This window comes from Crotalus tigris, unplaced genomic scaffold (genome assembly GCF_016545835.1).
Source record: "Crotalus tigris isolate CLP2741 ecotype Arizona unplaced genomic scaffold, ASM1654583v1 scf7180000024363.772921, whole genome shotgun sequence".
NCBI classification, from domain to species: domain Eukaryota; kingdom Metazoa; phylum Chordata; class Lepidosauria; order Squamata; family Viperidae; genus Crotalus; species Crotalus tigris.
In genome coordinates this window covers 559654-580467 of record NW_024100531.1, presented here as the reverse complement: position 1 = coordinate 580467, position 20814 = coordinate 559654, and the positions used below count along the sequence as shown (strand labels likewise).

Sequence of the window (20814 nt, the reverse complement as noted above, 5' to 3'; positions counted from 1 at the left end):
AAGGAGAGAAGCAACCTGGAATTATGGAGAAACTTCCTAACAATGAGGACAATTAACCAGTGGAACAGCTGGCCTCCAGAAATCATGGGTGCTCCATCACTGGAGATTTTTAAGAAGAGACTAGACAGTCACTTGCCTGACATGGTATAGATTCTCCTGCTTGAGCAGGGGGCTGGGCTAGGAGACCTCCAAGGTCCCTTCCAGCTTCTATTCTATTCTATTCTATTCTATTCTATTCTATTCTATTCTATTCTATTCTACTCTACTCTACTCTACTCTACTCTACTCTATTCTACATTTCTATTCTATTCTATTCTATTCTACATTTTTATTCTATTCTACATTTCTATTCTATTCTATTCTATTCTATTCTATTCTACTCTACTCTACTCTATTCTACATTTCTATTCTATTCTATTCTATTCTATTCTACATTTTTATTCTATTCTACATTTCTATTCTATTCTATTCTATTCTATTCTATTCTACTCTATTCTACTCTACTCTACTCTACTCTATTCTACATTTCTATTCTATTCTATTCTTTTCTATTCCATTCTACTCTACTCTACTCTACTCTACTCTACTCTACATTTCTATTCTATTCTATTCTATTCTACATTTTTATTCTATTCTACATTTCTATTCTATTCTATTCTACTCTACTCTACTCTATTCTACATTTCTATTCTATTCTATTCTACATTTTATTCTATTCTACATTTCTATTCTACTCTATTCTATACTCTACTCTACTCTACTCTACTCTACTCTATTCTACATTTCTATTCTATTCTATTCTATTCTATTCTACATTTTTATTCTATTCTACATTTCTATTCTATTCTATTCTATTCTATTCTACTCTATTCTATTCTACTTTTCTATTCTACATTTTTCACACTTTCGACCTTTGCAACATCTCCATGGTCACATGATCAACCTGCAGATGTGTGGCAACTGGTTCATATTTAGCATGCATCTGTTCTCTTGGAGAAAGTGCAGGATAGAGGGAGCAGGCTGGAATTACGGAAGGCTTTGAGAATGTGGAGGGTTTCTTTTAAATAATATAATTTTTTTTAAAGATTAAAAGTTGAATACAAACTAATACGAAGTAAAGAAGAAAAGAGAAAACAGAAAGAGGACACAAAAAGTGTAAGAAAAGAAAAAAAGATTAACGAAAAATAGAAAAGGGAGAAAGCGGGAGTTCCCATACTCTTCACAGCAATTATAAATACAATGATGCAGGCAGTCCTCAACTTAAAACAGTTTGCTTAGTGACCGTTCAAAGTTAGAACGGCACTGAAAAAAGTGATTTATGACTGTTGTTCTCCCTTAATGACCACTGCAGCATTCCCATGGTCCCATGGTCAAAATTTGGATACTTGGCAAGTGACTCATATTTATGACGGTCGCAGTGTCCCGGGGTCACGTGATCTCCTTTTGGGACCTACTGACAAGCAAAGTCAACGAGGGAGAACCAGACTCCTTTAACAACTGTGTTACTAACTTAAAAACTTCAGGGATTCCCTTAACAACGGTGGCAAGAAAAGTCAGGACAAAGGGGCAAAACTCACTTAACAAATGTCTCACTTAGCAACATCAATTTGGGGCTCCGTTGTGGTCATAAATTGAGGACTGCCTCTCTAAAACTTTTATCCAGTCAGGGGCAAAAGCTCTCCTCTCCTAAGCGGGCGTTCCAAACTGCAAAAGGTCAGAGTCCAGCAGCAATTCCAATCATATGCATATTCCATGCGTAGATAAAATTCATCCCTCTGTGCATACACATAAATCTTCATTTCCATTCAATAATTGCATAATACTAAAATAAATTGGATTCTTTAGAGGTGTGTGGATACACGCATATACATTTTAATGAGATCAAAATGTACTCTGTCTCCCGGACAGGAGACAGATGGAAAATTTAGCCGCCCTGCTCCAATTCATTCACAGGATTGTTCATTACACCTATAAACTATCACGGCTACTTCTACTCTTCGCAGAATTTGCCTTTGAGCTGAGCAACACTCCTGGTTTGTGCAGTTTTCCTGGTGGTGGCAGCAGCACTGGAAAGAATAAAAGAATAACAGAGTTGGAAGGGACCCTAGAGGTCTTCTAGTCCAACCCCATACTCAGGCTGATAACCATATACCACTGCAGACAAAATGGTTGTCCAATCGCTTCTTGAAAACTTCCAGTGTTGAAGCAATCATAACTTCTGAAGGCAATATAACCCTGCTTGTATACAGTGGCTTGCCCTGTCAATATGAGTGGAAAATGTAGTTTTCTTCCTTAGTAACTCCTTGATTAGGGTGTTGTTTTCTGCTTGGAATTAATAGAATAGAATAGAATAGAATAGAATAGAATAGAATAGAATAGAATAGAATAGAATAGAATGGAATGGAATGGAATGGAATGGAATGGAATGGAATGGAACGGAACGGAATGGAACGGAACTGAACAGAGTAGAGTAGAATAGAATAGAATAGAATAGAATAGAATAGAATAGAATAGAATAGAATAGAGTAGGAATAGAGTAGTGTAGTGTAGTGTAGTGCGGAGTGGAGTGGAGTGGAATGGAATGGAATGGAGTAGAGTAGAGTAAAGTAGAGTAGAGTAGAGTAGGAATAGAGTAGTGTAGTGTAGCGTAGTGTAGTTTAGTGTAGAGTGTAGTGTAGTGTAGTGTAGTGGAATGGAACGGAACGGAACGGAACGGAACGGAACGGAACAGAACAGAACAGAACAGAACAGAATAGAATAGAATAGAATAGAATAGAATAGAATAGGAGCTGGAAGGGACCTTGGAGGTCTTCTAGTCCAGTCCCCCGCTGAAACAGGAGAATCAGTACCCTGATCATCTTTGTTGCTCTTCTCTGTACTCTTTCTAGAGTCTCAACATCTTTTTTACATCGTGGTGACTAAAACTGGATGCAGTATTCCAAGTGTGGCCTTACCAAGGCTTTGTAAAGCGGTATTAACACTTCATGTGATCTTGATTCTATCCCTCTGTTAATGCAGCCTAGCACTGCGCTGTGTTATGTTATGTTATTTTTTTATCACTTTTTAATTTCATTATTTCATTTCTTCAGCTTCACTATTTTATTTTATTTCCCTCTGCCTGAATTTTTAGAACATTTTTTTTTCTGGTTATGTCAAATGACTTCCCTGGATATTTTAAGTTTGCTTATAAAAATGGAGAAAATCTACCTATGTGTTAGCTAAGAGTCGAAAATGACTTGATAGCACGCGGTCAATCAACCATAGAAAAGGATTGTGGATGGGCTCACTTGCAAAAGTTGCCTATGCAAGCTTTTAAAAGACTGCTTTCTGCTTGCGAGGCATATTGAAAAAGGAGGAAAAAAACATTAGGTTTCTAGGAATTTTTTGCCTCCCAAATCTTATCTTGCAATTAGGCTGCATGCATGTTGACTTCAATGCCATACTGAGCACGACCAGGCCTGCAAAAGATTCTGTAAAAAAAAATTGTGTATATGTAAGGCAAAAATAAATCAGCGACTTTTACTATGAACTCGTGACATGAAAGGCACTTCAGAGGAAATAACCAAGACAACGAAAATATTTTCAAGAGATGGCCATCCAGCCGAACGTCTGCCTTGTCCTTCTTAGCATAATTGATAGAGTGTTATAAACAGAGACATAGAATCAAAATCACGTGAAGTATTATTACCACTTTATAAGGTCTTAGTAAGGCTACATCCAGCATGCTGCATCCAGTTTTGGTCACCACGTTACAAAAAAGATGTTGAGTCTTTGGAAAAAGTGCAAAGAAGAGCAAATAAGATGATTAAAGGCCTGGAGACTAAAACATATGAAGAATAGCTGCACAATTTATTTGGGTATGGCTAGTCTGGAGAAAAGAAGGTCCAGGGGTGACATGATAGCAGTATTCCAGTATTTGAGGGGCTGCCACAAAGAAGAGGGGTTCAATCTATCTTCCAAAGCATCTGAAGGTAGGACAAGAAACAACGGATGGAAACTAATCAAGGAGAGAAGCAACCTGGAATTAAGGAGAAACTTCCTAACAGTGAGGACAATCAACCAGTGGAAGAGCTTGCCTCCAGACGTTGTGGATGCTTCATCACTGGAGGTTTTTAAGAAAAGATTGGACAACCATTTGTCTGAAATGTTATTGGATCTCCTGCTTGAACCGAGGGCTGGATTAGAAGACCTCCAAGGTCCCTTCCAGCTCTATTCTGATTGATTGATTGATTGATTGAGACAAATATTGAAAAAAAGGTCTCCCCAAACCCCCTTATCTACCCAAGCAGCCCCTTACACCCCCCCCCAACATCACAAATTCACTCCTTTACAGATTGGCTGGCAACTCCAGCTTCACAGCTTTTATTACTTATTTGTTTGTTTGTGTATTGATTTATTTGTGAAATTTATTTGTCACGCATCTTGTGTCAAAACAATGACAAGCAGTCCTTGATGGACGACTCCATTGGGACCAGAATTTCCATTGCCAAGCTAATTAAGGGAGTCGTACCCAATTTTTGCAACCCTTTTGATCTGGTCGTTAAATGAACACAAGGGGAGCTGGGGTGGTCCTAAGCCTGAGGATCGGTCGTAAGTCGCTTTTTCAGGGCCGCTCTAATTTTGAACGGTCATTAAACGGATGGTTGTGAATCGAGGACTCGCTGCACAACAGGTCCTTTGCAAAAATGTGAAGAATGGGCCGCTGTTACAAAATACTTGCCTAAAGCTTTGCTTCCATTCCTTTCGTTCCCGCCTTTGTTTTCTCCTTTGTTTTTTCCCCTCAGTTTTTGATTTAAGCAGGCCCGCAAACTTTAATAGATTTAATTGCTCAGATTAATCCATTTAAACCACTTTCGTCAATGAGAAAGACACGCCATTCCCCTAGCCAGCCCTGATTAGCAACGCTGGCCATTAAGCAATTCTTAAGACATTGGATATAATGGTCTTTTGCTTCTGAGCTGTTTATACGGAAATAGTTCTCGGTTCGCTTCCGAGTTGAAGATCTGGGAGTTTCTGTTGTTTTTGTCTGAAATGCACCACTGCTGGTTATTCACTTCTCAAAAGCTGATTTTTTTAAAAAAAATAAATAGATCAGTGCCTCTTAAAACTTCGTTAATTGGGTCTCATCAAGCTCATTTTGGATGGGAGACCACAAGGAGATTCAAGGGCTATAATATAATATAATTCAAGGGAAACCTGCCTCCAGAAGCAGTGAATGCTCCCCCACTGGAAGTTTTTAAGAAGAGACTGGATAGCCATTTGTCTGAAATGGTATAGGTTTCCTGCCTGAGCAGGGGGTTGGACTAGATGACCTCCAAGGTCCCTTCCAACTTTATCATTATTATTAGTATTATCGATCATCGCACAGTCAGCCAGATGTTCAGACTGGATTTGGCATTTTGTCTACCTATCGAGTCCTTACCAAGGACCTGGGATAGGCAGATGTGGATGTTTGATGGTATTACAGGTATCGTCGCAGGATGGAAGCAGTTCCTAGCAAGGCCGCCTTTTGCAATTGACTAATAGAGAATTTGTCAATGCCAATGGTGTTCAAGTGGTGCTCCAGTTGTTTTGGGATTGCACCTAAGGAGCCTATCACTATTGGTACTACCCTTGCTTGTTTTTGCCACAGTCTTTCTATTTCTATTTGTAGGTCTTTGTAGTTTGTTATCTTCTCCAGTTCTTTCTCGTCTATTCTGCTGTCTCCAGGCACTGCCATGTCCACTATCCAGACTATTTTGTCTTTCTTATCGACAATTGTTAAGTCCGGGGTGTTATGTTGCAGGTGCTTGTCTGTTTGAATTCTGAAGTCCCAGAGCAGTTTAATTTTCTATGACTTTCTCTATTTTATGATCCCACCAGTTTTTGCTTCCAGACAAATGATATTTCTTGCAGATCTTCCAATGCACCATTGTTGCTACTTTGTCATGCTGCTGCTTGTAATCAGTCTGTGCAATCTTCTTGCAACAGCTTACCAAGTGGTCCACTGTTTCTTCAGCTTTTTTGCATAGGCGGCACTTACTATCTGTTGCCGTCTTCTCAATTTTAACTTTATATTATTATTATTATTATTATTATTATTATTATTATGGCAAAATTCACTTAACAACTATCTCGCTTATCAACAGATATTTTGGGCTCAATTGCAATCGTAAGTCCAGAACTACCTGTAGTTTTCAAAGAGTAGGCATGATTGGCAGATTAAAGCCCCGCCCCTTTGGAGTGTGCCTGGCACTCACCCTAACCAGAGGCAAAGCATCGATCCCCCAGTGGTGTCCATCCATTTTGAAGCCAGCGAGCGTCACTGCGTGGGAGTGCAAAACCATATTGGCAAACACACCTCAGCAAAAAAGGAGACACGGCCACAACTAGCATCCCAGGGCTAAGCAGCGTCACCCTTAGTTAAACCTGGGAGAGGAGACCACCAGGAAATCACTGTGTGGGAAGCTTTAAAAAACCCGAAACTCTGAAGAATAAGAAGTGTACAGATGTGTCCAAAACTACAGGGAGTTCTGAACTTAACAACAGTTCATTTAGTGACCATCCGAAGTTACAACAGCACTGGAAAAAGTGACTGATGACCGTTTTTCGCACTTACGACCGTTGCAGCATCGCCGTGGTCATGTGATCAAAATTCAGACCCTTGGCAACTGACTCGTATTTATGACGGTCGCATGTGTCTCGGGTGGTCACGTGATCCTCTTTCGGGATCTTCTGACGAAGTTCATGGAGAAGCCAGACTCAATCTAACAACCGTGTTACTCACTTAACAACTGCAGTGATTCACTTAACAACGGTGTCAAGAAAGGTCGTAAAATGGGGCAAATCTCACTCAGCAAATGTCTCGCTTAGCAATGGAAATTTTGGGCTCAGTTGTGGTCGTAAGTCGAGGACTACCTGTGTAGTCCCTAAGGAGAGGAGTGGAAGTGTGGAAATGTTTACTCCTAGAAGCAGCAGGTGGCAGCCATCTCTGCTGGAAGAGGCATCCATTTCTCACATTCAACTGGGAAAGCCTCTTCCGGAACGAGATCAACCCAGATCAACCCTCTGCGTCCTTCCAGAATAAATGTGGAATGTGAATTTTTTCCAACGTGTGGAAAAACTCATCCAAGCAACCCACCTCTTCAAAATTCCGTTTCTACCAATAAAGGAGAATATTTGCAGCTCAGGGTTGACACGAGGGGTCCTGGATGCTCTCTGAGCTGAGTGGTTTTCTTGCAGACATTTCATAACCCAACTAGGTAGCATCATCAGTGCTAGAAGGGACTGGGGACTGCAGAGAGGAGGAAAAGGTGGAGGTGAGGAGGAGGAGGAGGAGGAGGAAGAGGTGGTGGAGGAGGAGGAGGACTGGGGTCCTTGGTCTCTCTTGGTGGTTTTCTTGCAGACGTTTTATTGCCTATCTAGGTAACGTACAGCAAACCCCACTCCCTTCTGCTACTGATGATGTTACCTAGTTGGGTCATGAAACGTCTGCAAGAAAACAACCCAGCTGAGAGAGCACCAAGGATCACACAGATCATCTTCTTCTTCTTCTTCTTCTTCTTCTTCTTCTTCTTCTTCTTCTTCTTCTTCTTCTTCTTCTTCTTCTTCTTCTTCTTCTTCTTCTTCTACTTCTTCTCCTCCTCCTCCTCCTCCTCCTCCTCCTCCTCCTCCTCCTCCTCCTCCTCCTCCTCCTCCTCCTCCTCCTCCTCTCTTTCCACACTCCCTTCTAACACTGATGATGTTTCCTAGTTGGGTCATGAAATATCTGCAGGAAAACAACCAAACTCAGAGAGCACCAAAGACCCCACAGATGATCATCTTCTTCTTCTTCTTCTTCTTCTTCTTCTTCTTCTCCTCCTCCTCCTCCTCCTCCTCCTCCTCCTCCTCCTCCTCCTCCTCCTCCTCCTCCTCCTCCTCCTCCTCCTCCTCCTTCTTTCTTCTTCTTCTTCTTCTTCTTCTTCTTCTTCTTCTTCTCCTCTTCTCCTTCTCCTCCTCTCTTTCCACACTCCCTTCTAACACTGATGATGTTTCCTAGTTGGGTCATGAAACATCTGCCAGGAAACGACCCAGCTCCGAGAGCACCAAGGACCCCACAGTCCTCCTCCTCCCCCCTCCCTCTCCCTCTCCCCCTCCCCCTCCCCAAACCCCATTCCCTTCTAGCACTGATGATGTTCCCTAGTTGGGTCATGAAACGTCTGCAAGGAAACGACCCAGCTCAGAGAGGGCCTCTCAAATTCACTTGGAGCAGTCCCCAGGTTTTCCTTCTGTCCTGCGTCCTCCCTCCTCCCAGGGGCAGAGCCCTCTTCTTTTAATTTTCCCTTTTTCAAGGGTCTCCTGCTGAGGGTCTTCTCTATCCTTTCTCTGAGGGTGTCTTGCCTGGGCAGGGTGTTGGACTAGAAGACCTCCAAGGTCCCTTCCAACTCTGCACAGCCTGAAGGCAGGACAAGAAGCAACGGATGGTAACTAACCAAAGAGAGAAGCAACCTAGAACTAAGGAGAAATTTCCTGACAGTGAGAACAATTAACCAGTGGAACAGCCTGCCTCCAGAAGCGGTGAACGCTCCAACACTGGACGTTTTTAAGAAGAGACTGGACAGCCATTTGTCTGAAATGGGATAAGGTTTCCTGCCTGAGCAGGGGGTTGGGCTAGATGACCTCCAAGATCCCTTCCAACTTTATTATTATTATTATAAAATGTGTCAAGGAAGGCCATCAAATGGGGCAAAATGCACTTAACAATGTCTGGCTTAAAGTTGTGGTCATAAGCCGAGGATTACCCAATTAGAATAAGTTCTCTCCTGCTATTAAATGTGGTGAATAAACACAGAGACTGCAAAATTGAGTAATATTTATACACTCTGCATCATATATCAGACAGTGAAGGCAACACAGGAACAAATGAGTATTAATTTTGTTTAGCTATGAACCATTCTGGTATTTTAACTCTGACATGCTTTTTTTCCTGCCTGAGCATGGGGTTGGGCTAGATGACCTCCAAGGTCCCTTCCGACTTTATCATTATCATCATCATTATCATCATAGTCCCTGGCAATTCATTTAGCAACCATCCCACCGAACTGGGGCACGGATGACCATTTTTCACCCTTACGGCCTTTTGCAGCATCCCTGTGGTCAGGTGATCAAAATTTCAACCCTTGGCAACTGACTCATATTTATGACGGTCGCAGTGTCCCCGGGGAAATCACGTGATCCCCTTTTGCGACAAGCGACACCAATGGGGAAGCCAGATTCTCTTAACTTCCTGACTACAGCCGTTCCCTTTAACAAGTGAAAGGTCATAAAAACGGGGCAAGACTCACTGAACCGCCTCGCTTAGCGACGGAAATGTTGGGCTCAATTCCGGTCGTAAGTCAAGGACTACCTGCATTCTACCCAAATAGGTGCTGTGGCCGATGCACCACCCACCACCACCACCAATTTTTGACCCTGGGGTTTCCAGGATGAATTTGACACCCTTTACGGAGAGGCTGTGAAGAGGGGCTCTGGGTTCCGATCCTGCGTTTCCCAGCTCGATCTCCGCACCTCCATAGGGGCAAAAAGCAGCAAAGGCACCCCCGGAGTTGCCCATTCGCTGGTTACGTGTGCCGAGTTTGCGGTGGGACGGGGGAAAGAGGGGGTGCATGGAGAAAGGAGACTTAAAGTAGGGGGGACCCCCCCTTCCCCCACCTCTCGAGTCCCACCCTCTGCGAACTAAGCAGCGAGCTCAACGATTCCCCCCCCCTCCGTTTCTTTCTTTTCTTTATTTTTTTTCCCCCTTTGTGGTCGTGTGAATGGTGCAGGCCGGCTTTAGCACGCGTGCAGGATGCGGGGAGCAGGGGGGGGTGTGAGGAGGGGGAGAAAGGGGGAGGCGTGCCCACCCGCTCGGCTTCTCATTCACGTTAACCTGCCGGGACCTGCGTACGTGCCCGCGAGAGTGAGAGTGTGTGAGTGAGAGTGAACGTCTGCAAGAGCGCGCGTGGGCGGGGGCGCGCGTGGGAACGCGCACCGGGCCGGCTGCCTGGCTCGCTCCCGGCTCTCTCGGCGTCTCCCCCCCCCCCCGTCCTCCCTCTCTCTCTCTCTCCCTCCTGCGTGTGTATGTGTATAAGAGAAGCGGCGATCGGCAGAGCAGCGGCTGAACGCGACTCGCGGTTGGAGCTGGTGCCGACGACCTGGGGAGGAGAGAGAGAGAGAAAAAGAGAGAGAGAAATAATCAGCCTTGGGAGAAGAAATCCTGACCCGGGAAAAGGGCGATTCTTTTGAATTTTTCTTCTTCTTCTTCCTTTTTTTTTTTTTAGGGGTGGGGGAGGGAGACGGCGCTGGAGCCTCCTCGCCTGCTTTTCTAGGATGAAGCGCTGCCCTTCCTGGCACTCCGTTTAGAAGGGGGGGGTCTCTCTTTTTGTGGCCACCCCCTCTTCTCCTCCCCCCCACCTTTTCCCACGGCTACTTTGGGGGGACGGAGCGCCGGGGCAGCTGGCGAGCCCCCCCACCTCCCCCCTCCCCGCCGCCGCGTCGCCCATCCCATCCCACCGCCCTGGCTGGAGGATCGCGACCGCCGCAGTAAGCTGGTAAGCCTGGCGAGGAGGGGGGGGGCTTTCGGTATGTGTGTATGGGGGGGGTTGCAACTAGCTCTCCATCCTCGACTCCCGTCCCCCCCCATCGCCTCGTCCTCCACCTCTAAAGCTCCCTTCCCCCCCCCCCTTCGCCTGATTTAAAGAGATCAGCCCAGATCTCTCGCGATCTCCCGCTCCTCCTCCTCCCCCCCCCTCCCTCCGCCGCGGGATCGTTTTATACTGCAATACAGTGGTTTTTCGGGGTTCGGAGGGAGAAAAAAAAAATATCTAAAAATCCCATCTCCTGGACCCGCAGTCCACGCCGTTGCCCATCCTGGGGTTTCTGCCTAAGGCGGGGTGGGGGGGTGGAGGAGGGGGGGTGGGCGGCTTTGGGGTGGGAGCCGATCCTTGCCGACCTTCTGCAATGGCTTGGATCGCTCCTTCACGACCCCTCCCTCCATTCATACATGCATGTATGTGTGTGTGTTGGAGAGGAGATGGGCCATCTTCTCCTCCTCTTTGAACGAGCACCATCCGTGCAGTTTTCCGGAGGATTCAGACGCGGGGGGGGGGGAATGGCTGGTTGCGGGAGGCGGGCGAGGCAACCTGCGGGATCCCTGGTAACGTAGGGATCCGGCTGGCTTACAACACCTCTCTCTTTCTAAAGCAGAGAGGCTGGTTTTGAAGGAGAGTCGATTCCTAGATATATATATATTTCTGGCAGTGGAGGAATCAAGAAAGGGCCAGGGGGAGTGTTCCCAGATCTATCCCGAAGTAATAGATCCCCAAGTTCTTTCAGATCTTCCCTTAGGGAACTTAAGCCCCCCCCCCCATCTCTCCCCCCTCCCGTTCCTTCCCCTCTCACTCCGGGGGGGGGGCGTGAAACCTTCTGCCTATCTTTGCTGTCTGTGGTCTGAATCTGTTGACTTCTGGATCAAGGGTGGCGGAACTCCAGTCTGCTGGCACTGAGATCTGGTGGATCACCTTTAGTGGCCAAGCCTTGAGATTCGATCTCTAAGGAATCGGGTGTCTTTGTTTTAAGGTTGGGTTTTGGCCCAGCCTGTATTGCCACCGAAAGTGAAAATTGGAGTGAAGCTTTCCCTTCTGGGCTAATTTTATGTGGAACTTCCCCCCCCCCCCCGCCGCCGCCTTATTTTACAGAGAGGATCCCTTGGTTGTTGTTACACAAGAAAAAAAAAAAGAAAAGTTGTGCGTGCTGAGATTCAAATGTAATTGATCCAAGCTGGAGTTTCTTATTTATATCATCACCTCGCTGAAGTTGTTCTTTATTTTGGATTTCTGCCGAGGGGGGGTCTGCCAGCCCAAACTTGGGAAAGTTTGCCTGGTACTTTAACCAAAGAGAGAGTGAAAGGGTTAAAAGAGAGAATGGTGGTTAGATCTCTGATTCAGAAAGGTTGATGTTAGGTTGCTATCCTTGTCTTCTGCTGAGGGGTCCTTTTCTGTTTCAGATCAGAGGAATAACATTTTGCAAAACAATTCACTATAGTTCAGTCTGGCTGGAGACACTGAATGGGACTGAATTCTTCTTAACTGCAAAGTAGATTTCTTTAAAAAAAAAAAAAATTCCAGGAATGCTGTGAAATATTGTCTTGGCTTTCTAGAAAAGCTGATTTTTGAACCAGTCTAGTTCAGTTCTTCTTAACTGCAAAGTAGATTTCTTTTTAAAAAAAAATAAAAAAAAATTTCCAGGAATGTTGTGAAATATTGTCTTGGATTTCTAGAAAAACTGATTTTTGAACCAGTCTGGTTCAATTCATTGAAACAATACCCTTTCCTTGCTAGCCTGGACACAGCTGAAGAGGAACACACATACACTCACAAAAGGCAAAACTGTGTTACCCAATTTTTTTTTAAAAAAAAAATGCCGTTGTACAGTCAAATAAAATGCAAGTTGACTTGCCAAGCCTTTAAATGTAACTCCCTTCCAAGAAAGTGGGTGGGTGGTCTCCCTGCAGTTGGGCCAAGAGGTTCTCCCTATCTTAAATGCAAACATACATGGCAAATGAAGCCGGGATACATGGCTTGCATTAAGCCTGTCCAGAAATCTAGGAAGCAGCACCATCCATAGGTGCCTCCTGAAGCTATATTAACACATTTGTCTCCTCCAAATTTGTTTGGGTAGCTTTACTGGAACAAAACACCTTTCGTGAGGGGTGTTTTTCTTCTTCGTAGCCTATAAGCTGTTTTGCAATGTTTCATAATAATAATAAAAAAAATCAGGCAGTTGTAGAAAATAGACTTTCTTCTGCATGCTAAATAGAACTTAAAGAAAAGAAGGAACAAGGAAGAACTGTTGCTATCTTTAAAATATGCAACATGAGCAAAGTTGAGGCATGGGGAGCTGTGACATTGGGGCTGCAAAACTCTTAATGACCTTTAGATGGCAGCAAAGAGACGTAATCTCTCTCTCTCTCTCTCTCTCTCTCTCTCTCTCTCTCTCTCTCTCTCTCTCTCTCTCTCTCCCTCCCCCCAATCTTTGCTACCACCTAGTGAAGGTCAGGATTTCTGCAGCCCAGACCTATAATGAAGCTAAAGATATTTCTTTGTGATTATTCTTATTTCATCTATGAGCAAAAGGACATCGTTTCTTTTCTGCATTGCTCACTCTTTTAGGTGGCTTGGCATTCTTGGGTCTTCCAGGTTGGGTTTGAGATGCCTGCCTCTTGCATGTTTTCAAGATCATTTCTGGATGTCTGAAGATTTGGAGATTTTTTTGTTGTTGCTGCTGCTGCAAATCCTGTTACGTTAGAAAGCAGTTTGGCCAGCATGCTGCAAGCATCTGCTGGAAATAGCACGAGGCTTTCTGGTCGAGAAAGCTCACGATGAGAGTCTAGTAGTTGAATGTTGCATCTTTTATTCAGAAACCCGTCGAGGCATCGCTGGGGTGGCTGGGTGTAGGTCTCCCTGTATGGCAATGCACAAGGCTGTGGGTGGTTTTTTTTCCTTCCCTCTGGCTGCAATAGGAAAATCACAGCAAAGGGGAAAAAAAAAAAAGAATTGATCAGGTTTTGCCTCCTTTACAGCTGTAGAAATCCGGGCTAAAAAGTGTGTCTGCTGAAGAAGTGGACAAAAATATAGGTTTGTGTCGATCTTCCCAAAATCCATTTATTCCCCTAGGAAGGATTTTTTTTTTAAACAGTTTTAGCATTTTTGGGAAAGACGAGAGAGAGAGAGAGAGAGAGAGAGAGAGAGAGAGAGAGAGAGAGAGAGAGAATAAATAAATAAAATAAACAAACAAATAAAAAAATAAAAAAATAAATGGTGTTCTGTGGAATGTGTGAGCAATCACTTCTTAGGAAGCTCTTTTTTTTTTAAAGATATATTTATTTAGAAGTGATTTTCCATCCATTGTTCCGGGGGGGCGGGGGGGCTTATGGAAGCAAGGATGAAGGGAATAAATGCAACAGCGCTAATGGTAATCCTGCAAGAAAGCCACAAGCAGAGTCAAAGCAACAACTGCAGGAAACACACCCTGTAAAACAACAGGTTGGTAGAAGTGTGGCGGACTCAGGCGGAGGTATTTTAATGGCACTGCTTAGAATTGCGATTTCTTTCTCTCTCTCTCTCTCTCTCTCTCTCTCTCTCTCTCTCTCTCTCTCTCTCTCGTTTAAGGGGGTTGAAGTTTGAGGCAGGAGAGCTGGAAGGAAAGGAGCAGAGTTGCGTTTTTGTTTTGTTTTTTCCCCCTGTGATTCCGAGAAAATAATTGGGATCTGAGGTTTTTTTTTTTCTCCCCTGTGGAGCAGTGACTAAGAAAACTAACCCACCTTCCCTGGGCACGGATTTGAGTTAAAATGGATTTGAGTTAAAATGCGGCTGCTTTTCTGTTCCCTTTCAAGCGGGCACAAATATGCATTCCTTTGTCCAGGAACTCACCCCCCCCCCCATTCCTACTTTTAAACTGAAATAAATGTGTTCTCCTTTCTTTTTTCTCTCCTCCCCTTGCTCTCTGCATGAGGAAACGTGAGATCCAGTTTTGCTCAGATGTCTGTTCGCTTTCCGAAACAATGCGAGTAAGGATTAACGTCGGCTGTAACTGGAAATGTCCAGAAAAATGGCAGAAGGTGGTGGCATGGGGTAAAGGGAAAATGGCAGGTGACATAGTGGTCTCCTATGAGCGGATTTACCTCAGGGGCTGCTAGAAATGTTTAAACCCCACGTGTCTGAATGGAAGGCAGAGTCAGAGGAAATGGTTTGCCTTCCGTGATATGGTAGTAGTCTTCCAATATTGGAGGGGCAGTCACAGAAAAGAGGGAACGGCGTATTCTCTAAAGTAAGGGTCCCCAACCCCTGGGCTGTGGACCAGTACCGGTCCACAGTCTATTATGAACCAGGCCCCAGGCTGGAGGTGAGCAGCAGGCGAGCGAAACTGTGCCTATGTGGGATCTAGGTTGCACGCTCCCTTCCCCCCGTCTGTGGGAAACATTGTCTTCCACAAAACTGGTCCCTGGTGCCAAAATGTTTGGGGGTCTCTAAAGCACCCGAGGACAGGGTAAGAATATCTAAGGGGGTCACCTCTTCCCCAAAGCAGCTGAAGGCAGGACAAGAAGCAACAGATGGAAACTTATCAACGAGAGAAGCAACCTAGAACTAAGGAGAAATTTCCTGACAGTGAGAACAATTAACCAGTGGAACCACTTGCCTCCAGAAGTTATGGATGCTCCAATACTGGAAATTTTTTTAGAAGAGATTGGACAGCCATTTGTCTGAAATGGTATAGGGTCTCCTGCTTGATCAGGGGGTTGGACTAGAAGACCTCCAAGGTCCCTTCCAATTCTATCATAAACTTTTTCCTAGGTTCATCCAAGCCCATAAGTATCCAATAATGTTCACTGGTGCCATTGTCGTCTTGGCAGCTAGAACAATGTTTTCTGTAGATGTTCTACGCAATTGGAACCCAATAGTCCTCGACTTACGTCCACAACTGGAACCAGGATTTTAGTTGCTAAGCAAAGCAGTGGTTAACTGGGTTGTGGACCATTTTATAACCAGTTTTGCCGCCCCGCGGAGCCAATCACCACAGTTTTTAAGTGAATCATGCAGTTGTTAAGTGAATTCAGTTTCCCCCATTGATACTTTGCCTGTCATTAGCCAGCAGGGAAGATCGCAAATGGCAGATGGATGGTGTAGCCATTGTGAATATATTCTGGTGGTCAGTCACCCAAATTTTTATCACATGAACATGGGGGTGCTCGTAAATGCAAGGACCGGTCTTATGTCAGGGTTTTTTTTTTTTAGTACTGTTGTAACTTCAAATGGTTGTAAATCAAGGACTACCTGTATGGAAATAGGACATAGACCAGATCCATGCATCATATTTAAAGCACCGCATGATTGTCACATTCCTACTGAACTTGTGTGTGGCTACAGCAGGAAGTCCCCACAGCTGTACATCACTGGCATGTTTGAACTGAGTCATGATAGAGCAGCTTCAACTTTTCCAGCTTGGTAGATCGGCTGAGGTGGCGGTGGAGGGGGGGGAGAGGGGACGGTTTTGTGTGCCCCTGCTGATTTCACAAATGCAGGTTCGCGTGTGTAGCCGTGGACATGCACGCTCATCCACCACTTCTGCAGCCCAGTTCCGAACGGGCCACATCCCAGGGATTGGGGACCCCTGTTATAAAGTTCCCTAGAAATTGTGTTTATCTGGATGGACTATACTCAGTAGCAAAGATCTAAGGTTCAGTCTTGAGAAAGCAAAGACACTCTTGAGATACCCTTGATTCCTGGTCATTTCGTGGACACAAGCATCCAAATTTCCTGGCCTTGATATGTAGGTGGTTTGTCTTTGTCTTCAGCCAGGATTTCATTTTATTTATTTATTTATTTTAACTGTACAGTCTAGATCAGGGGTTTTCAAACGTGCCCTCCTTTTATGCCTTGTGGACTTCAGCTCCCAGAATTCCTCAGCCAGGCATGCGGGCTGAGGAATTCTGGGAGTTGAAGTCCACAAGTCATGAAGGAGCCATAGTTCCCCCATGCTGGCTCAGGAATTCTTGGAGTTGAAATCCGCGAGTCATAAAGAGGTCATAGTTCCCCCATGCTGGCTGAGGAATTCTGGGAGTTGAAATCCACGAGTCATGAAGGGGCCATAGTTCCCCCATGGTGGCTGAGGAATTCTGGGAGTTGAAGTCTGCAAGTCATGAAGGGGCCATAGTTCCCCCATGCTGGCTCGGGAATTCTGGGAGTTGAAGTTCATAAATCATAAAGGGACCATAGTTCCCCTATGCTGACTCAGAAATTCTTGGAGTTGAAGTCCGCGAGTCATGAAGGGGCCACAGTTCCCCCATGCTGGCTGAGGAATTCTGGGAGTTGAAGTCTGCAAGTCATGAAGGGGCCACAGTTCCCCCATGGTAGCTGAGGAATTCTGGGAGTTGAAGTCCACCAGTCATAAAAGGGCCAAATTTGAAGACCCCTGGTGTAGATGATGTCCCAGGGATTCATTCCCTAGTGGTCTTTCCATCCAGCTCCTTGCCAAACCTGATTCTGTTTTGCTTCAGATCTTGATCAAGATCAGGCAGATGGTGCCACCTGTTGAAGATAAAGTAGCAGGTGATAAGACATCTCTTGAATCAATGAAGAGCTGCTGCCAGGATGACAGGATAGCCACCTAATACTATCCAGATGTTATGGATGACACTGGCTCATAGAACTGGCAATATACATTAAACAGTGAACTCTCAAAACATCTGAAAGATAGCTCTTTACTAGACAGTGAGCCTCTGGCTGCCTCAGTATAAACCAGCTTTGATTTTTCATCCTTTGAGCCAAATGGAACATAGACTCTCTGTCCAAGAGACTGGAGACATTTCCAGACTTGGAATAAATATTTGGAATATAACCACCTACGTATTCTTTACTGGTCAAATGAACTGTACACTTTGTTGATGCATTTTAGTTCTTCAGTTTCTTGTCCAGCTAGCAAAACCTTGCAAAATATTCCAAAAATACAAAACTAGAATCTTGGAAAATGCGATAAATGGAGCTGTGAATGCTCCAACACTGGAAGTTTTAAAGAAGAGACTGGACAGCTATTTGTCTGAAATGGGATAGGCTTTCCTGCCTGAGCAGGGGTTGGACTAGATGATCTCCAAGGTCCCTTCCAACTTTATTATTATTATTCAATTCAATGGTGAAAAAAGTGAGGTTCTACATTTAGGCAAGAAAAACCAAATGCACAGGTACAGTATAGGGGGTACCTTGCTCAACAGTAGTAACTGTGAGAGGGATCGCGGAGTCCTAGTGGACAGTCATTTAAATATGATCCAGCCATGTGCTGCAGCTGCCAAAAAAGCTAACACAGTACTAGGCTGCATTAACAGAGGGATAGAATCAAGATCACGTGAAGTATTAATACCACTTTACAATGCCTTGGTAAGGCCACACTTGGAATACTGCATCCAGTTTTGGTCACCACGATGTAAAAAAGATGTTGAGACTCTAGAAAGAGTGCAGAGAAGAGCAACAAAGACAATTAGGGGACTGGAGGCTAAAACATATAAGGAACGGTTGCTGGAATTGGGTATGTCTAGTTTAACGAAGAGAAGGACGAGGGGGGACATGATAGCAGTCTTCCAATATCCAGGGGCTGCCACAAAGAAGAGGGAGTCAAGCTATTTTCCAAAGCGCCTGAAGGCAGGACAAGGAGCAACGGGTGGAAACTAACCAAAGAGAGAAGCAACTTAGAACTAAGGAGAAACTTCCTGACAGTTAGAACAATTAACCAGTGGAACAACCTGCCTCCAGAAGTGGTGAATGCGCCAACACTGGAAGTTTTTAAGAAGAAACTGGACAGCCATTTGTCCAAAATGGTATAGGGTTTCCTGCCTGAGCAGGGGATTGGACTAGATGACCTCCAAGATCCCTTCCAACTTTATCATTGTTATTATTATTATTATTATTATGGATCATTGCACAGTCAGCCAGGTGTTCAGACTGGATTTGGCATTTTGTCTACCTATCGAGTCCTTACCCAGGACCTGGGATAGGCAGATGTGGATGTTTGATGGTATTACAGATATCGTCACAGGATAGAAGCAGTTCCTAGTAAGGCCGCCTTTTGCAATTGACTAATGGCGAATTTGTCTATTATTATTATTATGATTACGATTATGATTATCTTCTGACTTTGGTTTAAAGTAAAATCATCATTACTCTGGCAACTATACAGGTAGTCCTTGACTTACAACAGTTCGCTTAATGATCGTTCAAAGTTACAACAGCACTGAAAAAAGCGACTTATGACCGTTTTACACACAACTGCGGCCACCTCCCCATGATCACCATTGAGACGCCAGGCAACTGACTCATATTTATGACGGTCGCAGTGTCCCGGGCTCATTTGATCATCTTTTGTGATCTTCTGACAAGCAAAGTCAAACGGGGAAGCCAGCTTCCCTTAACAACCGGGTTACTAACTTAACACCTGGGTCAGGAAAGGCTGTCAAATGGGGCAAAACTCACTTAACAAACGTCACACTTAGCCACAGAAATTTTGGCCCTCAGTTTTTGCCCCATTTTACAACCTTTTGGGCCACGGTTCGTAAGTGAAACCCTGCGGTTTTTAAGTGAATCATATGGACGTTAAGTGAATCTGGCTTCCCTCATCAGAAGCTGGCTGGGAAGGCGGCAAATGGAGATTATGAGAACCGTTGTCATAAATACGAGCCATTTGCCAAGCATCCCAACGTTGATGATGTGGCCATGGGGATGCTACAATGGTCATAAATGTGAAAACTGGCCTTTTTTCAGTGCTGTGGCAACTGCAAATGGTCATTAAACAAACAGTTGTAAGTCGAGGACTACCTGCAAATGGAACTGTCATCTCCTTCTTTGATAGGAGAGAAGCAACCTGAAATTAAGGAGAAACTCCCTAACAGTGAGGACAATTAACCAGTGGAACTGCTTGCCTCCAGACGTTGTGGGTGCTCCATCGCTGGAGGTTTTCAAGAAGAGACTAGACCAGGGGTCTTCAAACTTGCTCCTTTTATGACTTGTGGACTTAAAAACTCCCAGAATTCCTGAGCCAGGCATGCTGGCTGAGGAATTCTGGGAGTTGAAGTTCACAAGTCATGAAGGGCCATGGTACCCCCATGCTGGCTCAGGAATTCTGGGAGTTGAAGTCCGCAAGTCATGAAGGGGCCATAGTTCCCCCATGCTGATTGAGGAATTCTGGGAGTTGAAGTCCGCAAGTCATGAAGGGGCCATAGTTCCCCTATGCTGGCTGAGGAATTCTGGGAGTTGAAGTCCGCAAGTCATGAAGGGGCCATAGTTTCCCCCTTGCTGGCTCAGGAATTCTGGGAGTTGAAGTCCGCAAGTCATGAAGGGGCCATAGTTCCCCCATGCTGATTGAGGAATTCTGGGAGTTGAAGTCCGCAAGTCATGAAGGGGCCATAGTTCCCCCTTGCTGGCTCAGGAATTCTGGGAATTGAAGTCCGCAAGTCATGAAGGGGCCATAGTTCCCCCATGCTGGCTCAAGAATTCTGGGAGTTGAAGTCCACAAGTCATGAAGGGGCCATAGTTCCCCCATGGTGGCTGAGGAATTCTGGGAGTTGAAGTCCACAAGTCATAAAAGGGCCAAGTTTGAAACCCCTGGACAAGACTGTCATTTGTCTGAAATGGTATAGATTCTCCTGCTTGAGCGGCGGGCTGGACTAGAAGACCTCCAAGGTCCCTTCCAGCTCTATTCGGATCTTCTGACCTTCTTCTTCTTCTGATCCATGCTAATGGATCTTCATATAGAAGACAGTCTTCCGATCAAGTATTTTTACACCGCTTTTGAGATACTCTTATCTGTTCGTCTGTCTGGTATCACCACTTGCCTCTTCTTAGGAAGCATTTCTAGGCAGCTCTCCTGAATTTACATTAGCATAAATTAAAGAAATCAAGACAAAATGAACCCAAGTGCTCCTGATCATGAATTTTGTTATTCTGGCTTTTTAAAAAAAAAAATTAAAAAAAACACGAATCACTCCTCTTGAAATGTTGTTTTTTACATAATTGCTTCCTAGCTAACCTTTCTATCTGATTCGGTGCCAGTTATGTACAGAGTCAGGAAGACTGGTGAATATTATTGACTGACAGTTGCATTGCATAACCTGCTTAACCAGAGAGAAGGCTTAGTTTGCAAGTTAAGCATGTTAAACCAAGTCCGACAGCACTGCCTAATTTTAGCCAGGGAATCAGGCCACTGGTCTGACCCATTATTAACTGAGTATTAATCTCCGGTCTTAATCCAGTATTTTTTACACTCTGTGATGTACGT

General features: G+C 44.6%; 1 protein-coding gene across 8 annotated transcripts in view; it reads left to right on the top strand.

Moving 5' to 3' along the window:
* Positions 1-20814, top strand: part of LOC120301006 (teneurin-4-like) — a 612847-nt gene that overhangs the window by 35452 nt on the left and 556581 nt on the right. For 6 of the 8 annotated variants that reach the window (XM_039327645.1, XM_039327646.1, XM_039327643.1 and 3 more), the window contains exon 1: positions 9870-10547. The exons of 1 other annotated variant lie outside the window; for it this stretch is intronic. The gene's annotated coding sequence lies outside the window, so the exon portion shown is untranslated. Of the gene's footprint in view, positions 1-9868; positions 10548-20814 lie in introns of those variants that run through there. One more of the 8 variants, XM_039327638.1, reaches the window with a different exon arrangement.